Genomic DNA, 11214 nt, shown 5'->3' with positions numbered 1-11214 from the left:
GTGGGTTTGTCTCTCTGTGTGGCTCTGTTTTGTTTTGATACTTCTAGCCGTGCCATTCCCACTTCTGAGACAGTTATGATGACCACTAAATTGTTCTCTGTTGTTGTATGTCCTGTCGAGTTGGAACTGACCCACAGCTGACCCTCCAGGGAGTTTTCACAGGCAGTTAATCGTGTGGGAGGAGATTGCCCATTCTTCTCCCACATAGCAGCTGGTATGCCTTTGGGATTGCAGTGCAGCTTCTTGCCACTAGGTCACCAGAGCTCTAAATTCTTCTTTAACCTCTTCCAATTATAATCTAGGGAGCTCTGGTAGCCTAGTGGATAAGGAATGACGCTGCCAGCATAAAGGCAGGTGGTTCAAATCCACCAGCTGAAGATAAGCCGTGTCTTCCCTTGCAGTTCTCAGCCTTGGAGACACAATGGAGGGTCAGCAATGACAATGAGAGAGAGAGGAATAGTAGGATTCCAGCATTAGTTCATACATGCTTTCTTCTATGGGACATGAGTGATGGGCTGCTGGTTCTCACAGGGCTGGGACACAGTAATTAACACAGCAGCTCATCAGATACAAGGAAAAGGCGTCATATGTTCTCCAAGCAGGTGACACTGCACTTTTCAGAGAGGAAACCCCGAGGTCCCGAGGTTGCGGCTTCATACTTCCTAACAACCACTTTCCTCTTATTTGTGCCTAGTACGGATTCATCAACACCTGTCTGCAGTCTCTCGTGATTGAGAAATTTGGTGAAGAGACCTGGGAAAAATTGAAGTAAGTGTGTTAAAACGACAGTGAAGTGTCCCTGAGACACTGTTTAAGCCTGCGGTTTGTTTGGGTTTTTCTTCTTCTTTTTTTCAGTTACTGGTTTTTACATTTCCTTTTGCTCAGACAAGAGAGTTAAATGTTGTTAGCTGCTGCCAGCTCAGCCCTGGTGATAATGGGATCACACTGTTGTGATACGTAGGGTTTTTAGGGACTGGTTTTCATAAATAGACTACCCAGCTTTTCTTCCTAGTCTGTTTTAGTCTGGGAACTCCAATAACACTTGTGTGGCATCATAGTAACCCACAAGTCTCCACTGACATGCATGGTGGCTATGCCAGAAGTGTATCATCCGGGACTCCAACCCAGGTCTCCCGCGTCTATAGAAGGGAGCGTTCTACAACTTCCCCCCCCGTTAGCTGAACGGACCTGCTGTCATGTAGTGCTGGGCTGTCATGTAGTGCTGGCTTTCAAACAGATTTGATGAGGAAGGTCAATTCAAGGGCTTTAAAAATGACATCTGAATGCAGAAAAATTCTATATTCCCTATCTAACTATATAAAAGAAATTGCTAACCCCAGTTTCTAAAATGAGTTTTAAAGGAGGATCTGTCCCAATATGTTCCAGTATCGTTCCTCTTATCCCACAGACATACTTGCATTTGCTCCTTTAATTGAAGAAGGAAAAGCATTGTTCTGTTGTGCAAATATGGGGCTGCTGGGTTCTGCAGAAGAGATTTCAAAGGGAGGAGACAGGCTGTCTTTCTTCCACGGAGAGGGTGTCCCTTTGAAATAGGACTAGAGCTACTCCTTAGCAACACAATCTAGTCTTTAGTCTGTCATTACAACGTCTGTGTCCTTCTGAGCCGGCCACTCACACCGCTGACCCCCCCAATCCCTGTGTGGCCTCCCTGACTCCAGGGGCTTGAGCTGTGACCTGTTTCCCTACAGGGTCTTAGCCTTTAAACATCCCTAAGGGACCAGGAATCAGCTGAGTTTCTGTGGAGTCCACAAGTGTGAAAACATGATTGACAGCTTCTATTAATCGATTATGTGCAAATTAATACAACTTTGCGCTTCTTTGCTTAATAAAGCTCCGGGAAATGTTAATGGTTAGTAACCGGTTCTGGCTAAGATTCAGCAAAATGAGTAATTTCTCATGGTGGTGTTAGCGAAGCCTTTTTGGAAAAAAAAATTCAACACAAAATGATCACATGCCTCAATTAGTTGTCGCTCTGCCAACCCAAAGACAAGCATCTTGAATCCACTAGCTTCTTTGTGGGAGAAAGGTGGGCAATCTCCTCCTGTGTGATTTACTGTCTCTGAAAACTCCACCGGAGACCCAGCTATGAGTTGGTTCTGATGTTACATAACTACAATTCTAAGTGAAGGCACTCTGTTGGCATAGCACAGTATGAAAGGTCTGTAGTTCAGATCCGTCAGCCAATCCTTAGGAGAAAGATGTAAATATGAACAATTTCGGGAACCCAGTGGAGGGTTACTATGAGTTGGATTAGACTTGCTGGCAGTGGATTATTCTAAAGAACTCACCATAATACAGGAACATATACAAACACCCTTGCGGTGCAAAGGTTAAGTTCTTGGCTGCTAACTGAAAAATCAGTGGTTCTCCCATATCCTTGAGGGGAAAGCTCTGCGGAAACAACATGTGTTTCCTACCTGACCCTTGACCGCCAGTTTGTCACCATCTAGCCCGGAGGGACCTGCATGAACTCTCCTGACCAGCCTGCTTGGGGGTGGAGTGTTGATCTTTGTTGACTGATTTGGATCTCATGAACCTCATCCTGTCTAACTCTGATCAGAACTGTTCACTTCAGCTCAGCTTCTGCCTCAGAAAATTCCCTCCTGTCTAGGATGGATGCCAGGTCTTTGGAAATAACCAGAAATGACTGGACACCCAGACGTGAAAGTCTGTGGAATAACTCCTTGTTCTGTTCCACCTGTGACAGGCAGCTGAAAGGCATTGCTTAAAGGCTTCTTGTCCTCCCTTAATTACTGAGCAATGTAGCTCCCAGCTGCCTGAACCCTACATGAGTGAGAGGTAGATAGTGCACTTCTGAGAATCTAGGAAGGAATATTTTGTATGGGTAAGCACCTGGGAGGAGCTTGGTCCTTTGTGGATTCTATCTTTGCTTTCTCTGAAAGGGATGGAAAGCCTCCTGTTCCTCTCAGAACCTCAAAGCAACCAGAGCAAGCAGGGGGTCCTGGAATCCATGTGAATGCCAAGTGCCATCAAGGGAGTGAAGGTGGGTCTGAGAGCAATGAAGTCCATGCCACATGTTCAAGAGCAGTACTGATGGGCTATGACCTGTTTGTGTGCCTAGGTTTTCTCTCGAAGTGCCACGTCCCTGCTTAGTTTAGTCTCAAAGGACTGTATTTGGAGCAGTAGATCCTGATGCCATCACACTAGAAATGTACCTATAATTCTGAGCAATCCTATGGAGCAAGCCCAGCCAGTGATGAAAAGTGCATCACATTACAGCATTCAGTTTAATAAAAGAGTGCAGAAAACTCAACTTACAAAACTCAAATTAAGGGAAAATTATTTGCTGTGTGAAAGGATTTGCCCCAGGTTACATTTAAATAACAGCTCCCTGGTGCTTTTAAAATAGAATTTTAGCTGGAAAAGAAAAAAAAAATCCATCAATCCCTAGTCAAATTTTAAGAAGAAAACTGTTAAGCAAAATGAAGTATGTCTCCATACTTTAGGACATAAATTTTATTTTATATGAAATAATCAGAACCAGATGTTTCTCCTCCTCTGCCCGCCCTGTTTATTTCCTTCTCATATAGCTTAGATTTATAGATTTCTAATTATGAATCCCTCTTTTATAAGCCCCTAGCTACAACCTTTATCAAAACTTAACAATGAGAACCAACTAATAGATGGAGAAAAGGATAGCCTTGGGGTCAGATACATTTTGCTTGGATCACTTACTGGCTGCTTGGCTTAGGTAGGTTGATTTATTCCGCAAATATTAATCAGCTCCTAACGTGTGCCAAGCAGGGTTGTGGGCCCTGGGGGCAGTTGTGAAGGGAAATTGTCAAGGGCTCTGTTCTCCAAGAATGCATATTCCAACACGAGGGTCAGACAATAAACAAGTTAAGTCAATGAATGAAACCATCCAGATGGTGAAAAGTGCTACACAAATGGAGGGTGCTTGACAGTGAGTGGGAGGGAAGGTGGCGGCTCTGTTCAGGTCATCAGAGAAGGCTCCGAGGAAGGGGGATTTGAGAATGGAAAAGAGGAGGGCCAGCATTGAGAGGAACCGAGAGCCAGCATCCGGTCAAGAGGAAGAGAAAAGCAAGTGTGAATGTCCTGGGGTGTGTGACGCAAGCGTCTTGAGTAAGAATTCTGCTGGACAAGGAGAGTGGAAGAGCACTGGTGTCGCTCTACATTGCTGTCACACGGCCTTGATAACGTGTATGTCACTGGACTAAATATGTTCTAATTCTGTCTGAGTCCATCGTTGTGGCTACTTAGTGCCTTTCAACACAGAATGTCCATTATCTGTCACCACATTGAACAATGTTCTTTTCCTATTATAAGATTTTTTTATTTGCTAAGTCTCAGACATAGCACTGGTCTGTCCATTTGCTGCACAGAGGTAACTCGTGGTTGCTGTGATGCTGAACACTGTGACACTGATGTGTCAAATGCGATAATGGTTACCCATGGTGGACGGTGTTTGGTGGAGCTCTCCAATTAAAACAAGCTTGGAAGCAGGCATGGCATCCACTTCTGAAATAGCTTGCCTCCAGAAACTCTATGAACTTGGAGAAATGATGGAAGTTATATAAGTGTTCAGGTCTTTCGTTCATAGAGTCACTATGAATTGTCTACTACTCAATGGCACTTAACAGTAATTCTCAAATATAGATGGTCAGGCCTTTCTTCTCAGTCTGTCTTAGTCTGGAAGCTGTGCTGAAATCTGACCCATGTGGTGACCCTGATGGGATCTAAAGTGGCCTGGCTTTCAGACCACGCACCTCAATGCCAGAGTGTTCACAGAGAGACCTCTGGGGAAAATAGAAGTTCAGCCTGCCTCTCCCCATCTTTCCATCTTTCTTCATCTTGATTTTATTTTTCTGAGTCTTCCAAACTTTTCTATGCAGCTTTTCAATTCAAGGAACCACCACCAACTGACTGGCTCTTCTGTTTCTCAGTGCTTTGATTCTAGAGAACTGAGTTAGATGATTTTGGATCAGCCTGAGTCAGATGTCCATGCTTGGCCCAATCAGATGGGCTTTGGACAGCAGAATCCCTACAACGAGGCTCCAGGCACAGCTCGCAGGGCTGCCTTGTATTCTCCACTTAAGAACAAGTGCATGGAGAAGGGGTAGATGGTTGGATGATTGTGTGTGGATACATGGAAGGTAAATAAAATAAAGTGGAGATGAACGGATGATGGCCACACTCAAACTGACCCATTTAAAAAGAGAGGTTGATGGCATTGTGTACTTTCACTCTTTGTTAGTGGTTACTAACCAGATGTTCATGGATGGGCTTCAGAGACTCTGAAAATTATATGAAAACAAACAGTTCTGTCTCAGTGAGGGTGAAACCAAGTTTCTCCTCAGAGGCTAGGATTTTGAAGCTCTGACTCACATACTTTGGGTACGTGGCCAAGAGGGACTGATCCTTGGAGAAGGACATCATGCTTGGAAGGATGGAGGAAGAGCACAAGAGAGGAAGACCCCAGATGAGATGGATTGACACAGTAACTGGGGCAATGGGATTAGGTGTGTCAGAATTAGTGACACTGGCTCAGGATAGGGCAGGGTTCAGAGCTGTTGTACATAGGGTCATAGGGTCACTATGAGTCACAGGCGACTCAATGGCACAGAGCAACAAGAACAAAAAATACAGTGTGTTTCTATATGCAAATCCTGGGGACAGGATTTCATTAGAATCCTTAAGAAGTCCCTTAAGAAGTTTAGGAACCCTGACTATGCATTCTGGGAAATTTAATTCTTGATAAATAAGAAAAGCTTTTGACATTTTGCTACCTTGAGGAAATCCACCAAATACACTAACTGTTTGATCGGGGTGGGGGAGGGAAACATACCCCAAACAAACCCCGAATATCTTTCATTTATGCCTCTTGCTGCCATATTGTATTGCTCTGTTGTGTTTATTCATGGAACCTCTTCACCCAATGCCCTTGGCAATAGGACGGATGTGCTGTAATTCGATCCTTCTGCCATAAGTAAATCAAGAAACTCAACTCTTTGCTGTTGAGTCAGAAAATACTCATAGCTCACCTTCCATCCGGTTTTTCAAAACTGTAAATCATGGGAGGAGATGGTCCGTCTTTCTCTTTCCTCATAAATAAAGAGAGTAAATTATCTGAAAGTAGAGTGGATTTTTTTTTTCTTTTCTGCGGCCTTATCCTGAGCCAGTCTCATGGACTCTGACGCACCTAATCCCACTGCTCCAGTTACGATGTCAGTCCATCTCATCCGGCATCTTAGTTTAGAACTTAGAACACTTTGTTCCCCTGGATGGCATACCGAGTCAAGCACTGTACCGCTGCATGAAAGGCCTGCAGTTCTAACCCACCTGGAAAAAAAAGGCCTGGCAATGTGCTCCTGAGAGGTCGCAGTCTTGAAAACTCCATGGAGCAGCTCTACTCTGCATACAAGGGGTTACCAGGATCCAGAGCAAGCAACCAGCGACACAATATTCTCAGATGAGCGCTAGAAGACCTCCAGCTCTTAACCTAAATCATATCTTTTTATGGAGATGGATTTTAAAAAATCACTCTGAGGGGAGAGGCACTGTTACACACTTTTGCATCTCTTGTTAACGTCTGACTTAATTGAGCACAGCTGGATTCTGTCTCCTGCACTCTATCTGCTGTGATGGGTGGTTTTGGCTGAAAGAAGAGAAAAGGAAAAAAAAGAAGAAAAGTCTGGACTTGTAGGCACATAGTTGGAGACGGAAGAAGCACTTTAATGCTTTGTTAGAGGATTGTGGATATTCTTTTAAACCTTACAAAGCTTCAAGAAATGGCAGTTTCTTAAAGACCACTGAGAATGTTGTGTGTGAAGCCATGCGAGTGATACTTTCTGTGTGTTGTTTGACAATCTCTTGGTCAGCCTTCCACACTGAAGTGCACCCCTGGCCATCGTTTTATGCTATCTGACGTTAGTCATTGGGAAAATATTACTCACCGAGCTGAGTTACGCAGCTCTTGTGATTGTTGACATGTTGCATTGTACAATACAAAAAAATCACATTTGTCAATATCAGCACTGCCTCAGAAAGGCCTTTAAAATATTGCAAAGCAAATGAGCTCATGGTGGCAGATGCAAGCTTTCCAAAATTCAAACAGCTCACTTGGAAGATTAAATTTTATTGCTGGCAACAAATTCTGTCAATTTGTTTCCTTGAAGTGGCAGGCTCACTTGTTCACTTGTGAAGAGTATGAATGCCAAATACCTCAGTCTGAGGGCCTGTGGTTTGTCTGTCAGGGTTCTATTAAGTAGAAACGATGGTTCGTGGAAATGCAACTCACCTCTCAGACACACGGTCGAGTCCTTGTTTATTCTCCGAAAGGGCTTTGCAGACTCTCCCCATTGCGTCACACAAAACAGTCACTGATGTGTATTCAGAAGGTAGATTTAGTAAAATTGGTCATTTTTACTGCTGCATTAAGGGCAACATGAGATGGAACAGTTACTTTCAAAATGTTTTGTTGATTTGCATCATTCATGTATATTGTGTTTTGTACATATATTTTGCGTTTTACACAATCATTGGTTTACATTATATTTTATGTAATTCATTACCATTACTCTAGGCCTATTATCACCCCGTCTTTTCAAGCCCCCCTTAAGCCTTTCCCATTAAGAAACTGGTACCTTTTCCCTTCCACGTGCACGAATAAAGGATTCAATGACGGCTCGCCCCATTGGCTGACATGGCCTTGGTTTATACCAGCCTCCTTCATTCACTTCCCCCATTCATCTATGTCCCTTGGTTCAGTGATTTCCTGGAAGGTCCCACAGAAACTCAGACCTGTCAGAAAAAGACTCACAAGGCTGTGGGAGATGCAGGCTAGTGTTGCAGAAACTGATGAGCATTGTAGACTTTCAGTGGTGCAGCTGAATAGCAGGAGACCCAGAAAGAGAAAAAGAGCTAGCATGGACAGTCCATGAGCTGAGAAAAGCCTCTGGCAGAGTGTGCCTTGTATTCCTCCACAATCCTTTCTCTTTAATATAATAAATACTTCACAAAAAATAAATAGTTTATCAACATTTTATTTTTAAAATAAAAATAGGAAGAAGGAAAAAGGAAAGACATTTTGAGTGATAAACTTTTGACACCACCACCATACCCCAGATAAAACTTTTCTGCCTGTCACTTTGCTACTCACAGCAATTCTATGACAGGAATTGACAGGAATGGCTATATTACGTCAAATCTTACGAAGGTAACAACTACATTAGAATGGTGAAACCAGGATTTCTTAGGCATTCAAGTTGATACTCAGATTTAACCACCACATTCATCTTCTTATACTTCTTGCAATTGAAATCTGTTGATGGAATATTGTGTTTCCTTTCATACAATTTCAAAATCTCGGGTTTATAATTCTTCCAAAAATAATTCATCAAGTTACAGTATGTTAAGGTTTCCTGGTTTTGCTATCTGCTTAGTGGCTGTCTGCTTGATGTTTTGAAGTTGCGGTGTTGGAGAAGAGCACTGAATATCCAATTGACGACTTAAGGAAAAACCAGATATATCTTGGAGAGGGCATAGCCAGAGTACTCTTGGGAGGCTTTGTCTTATGTACTTTGGGCATGTTGCTAGGAGGAATTATTCCTAGAGAGGGACATAATACCAAGAAGGGTGAAGGGTCGGTAAAGAAGAGGAAGACCCTTGACCAGGTGGATTGACATGGTGACTGCTCCAATGGGATCTTGTGTGTCAGGAAGTGTGAGGATAGCTAGGAAAGAACAGGATTCAGATCTTTTTTTTATAGGGTCACTATGAGTTGTACTCGACTTGACGGAACCTAACAACAACAACAACAACTAACAATTGTGTCTTGAAAAACACTGAACAGTTTATTATTCATCTTTACGAGACTAGTTGGTAAATGTATGTGTCATTTTCAACAGTAGTGATCTTTACCAGGATTTATGGATTCTCATGTACAAGAACTGAAAAAACTCCTTATAAAAAATCCTGATTAAAGAGAGCCAGGAGCTAAGTGCATCTTTTGACAAAGACTCTCTGCACTGAGAACATGCTGTTGTTGTTGGGTGTCATTGAGTAAGCTAGGACCTATAGAGAACCTATGAATAACAGATCTGAACCTTGTCCTATCTTGTACTGTAATCGTGATCTTTATCATGCTCACTATGTCAATTCAGCTCTTGGAAGCCCTTTATCTCTTTGGGTGACTCTCTATCTCAACATGATATCTTTTCCCAAGAAATGATCCTTTGTGAAATCATGTCCAATGTGTGGGGGATGACATTTTACCATTTTGCATCTAAGGAGCACTCTGTTTGCACTTTCTCCAAGACCATGTTTCTTCTTTTGGCAGTTCGTGCTGTATTCTATACTCTTCAACACTACAGTTCAAAGGTAATCGTTCTTCTTTAGTATTCTCTAATCATTGTTCATATTTTATATGCATCAAAATTATAACTTATAAATGTGTTAGTCTCTAAATTGACCTCTTTGATCTTTAGCAATTTAGCAATGATTTAGCAATGAATGAGTTTTGGAAGTGGGTTTACCCAATGTAACATCTTTCATATTTCTTAACTAATACTGTCATAAGTGTTGATTGTAAATCCAAATAAAATGAAATCCTTAACAACTTTAAACCTTTTTTTTTTTATCTGTCATGATGTTTCCTATTGCTCCAGTGGTGAAAATTTTTGTTTCCTTGAAGTTGACATGTAATTCATACTGAAGATTATAGTCTTTGAGCTTCTAAAGTAAGTTTTTCAAGTCCTCATCACTTTCTGCAGTCAAGGCTGTGTTGTATGCATAACACAAGTTTTTTATGAGTCTGCCTCTGATTTTGATGGCATATTCTTTTTACATTGTACAGCTTTTCAAGTGAACTGTTCAGTGTACAGATTAATTATAGGAAAAGGGTAAAATCCTGACATACGTCTTTCCTTCTTTTAAATAATGTAGGACTTCTTTAAAATTATCTTGTTCTGTTAAAACAACACTTTATGTTCTATTTAAAGGTTTTACATGGGCACAAATGTCTTCTAGAATCCCAATTCTTCTCAATTTTAGCCCTAATTAGTTAGGATCCACACAGTCAAATTTTTTTTTTCAATAAAGCATAGAATAGACAATATTCTGGTATTCTTTACATCTTCTATGAGTAATGATAAACTTTGATTCAAAGCCTCTTCTGAATCTAGATTGAATCCTCAAGGATTTTCACTGTTGATGTACTTCCCTAGCCATTTTTAATCAAGAAGACTTTGTTTGAATATGTCAATGATATTGTTTGAGACAATAGAGAAACTCCTGGAAGAGTTATAACACTGAATTATTAACACACATTGACCTAATAACACTGAAGGTGTGGGAAATGAGAAGAAGAAGAAAAAGAAAACAAAACAACAACAAAACAAAACCAAAGCCGATAGTAAAGAAACAATGGTAACTAAAAGATGGGCAGAGTGGTAGTGGAATGGTAAAAACAAAGGAACAATAATGATGTGGGACTGGTCAATCTACAGCTTAGACCTGGACATCTACAGGCCAAATATCACCCATAACACAATTATTTTAGTATACAACCTAAAGAGTTTCTCAATATTTTTTTTCTTGTAGAGTTCTTATTATAATGTTTGTCTAAATTTACTTCCATCTTAGAACTGTCCCAGAACTGCTGAGAGCTGTACTTGTAAGCAAAGGAGTCCAGAGCCAGTCATGAGAAGCTGGAGACAGAGAATGAACGTAACCACAGTATATCTAACCTAATCTGATGATATATCTGCCAAGAGAGGGAGGCATGTTCACAGTGATAAATAGACGTTAGTGAGTTCTACCCCATAAGGCGAAAAACACTTGTACCAAAAAAAAAATTAAAAAAGGGACTGATTCACCTCAAACATTTTCTTATTTTTGCTTTCTGTAAGTAAAAAACAGTTTTCCTTTTGCTTTCTGTAAATACTTTGTTCCTGCTGAATATTGGTTAGCTTCTATAAATAGTAACAACAACTTTCAACTGTTAATTCTGTGTAAATGACTTCTGTACACCCCAAATGAGTTGGATAGTTGAGTCCTAAGTCTAGCTGTTTAGACTGTAATTTTGAGGCGATAGTTTAGTTGTTGTTGCTGTTGTTGTTATGTGCCGCCGAGTCGTTTGCGACTCATAGCGACCCTATGTACAACAGCCCTAAACTCTGCTCTGTCCTGTGCCAATCACACTGTCTCCGACAC

General features: G+C 41.4%; 1 protein-coding gene across 1 annotated transcript in view; it reads left to right on the top strand.

Moving 5' to 3' along the window:
• The first annotated feature begins 700 nt into the window (after positions 1–700).
• Positions 701–11214, top strand: part of LOC102849253 (guanylate cyclase soluble subunit beta-2-like) — a 65225-nt gene continuing 54711 nt past the window's right edge. Inside the window, exon 1 of the mRNA XM_006879603.1 lies at positions 701–768. The gene's annotated coding sequence lies outside the window, so the exon portion shown is untranslated. The remainder of the gene's footprint in view (positions 769–11214) is intronic.

This window comes from Elephantulus edwardii, unplaced genomic scaffold (assembly GCF_000299155.1).
Source record: "Elephantulus edwardii isolate Elephantulus edwardi_28Jun2011 unplaced genomic scaffold, EleEdw1.0 scaffold00004, whole genome shotgun sequence".
In the NCBI taxonomy this organism is placed as follows: domain Eukaryota; kingdom Metazoa; phylum Chordata; class Mammalia; order Macroscelidea; family Macroscelididae; genus Elephantulus; species Elephantulus edwardii.
This window is presented reverse-complemented; position numbering and strand designations above follow the sequence as displayed.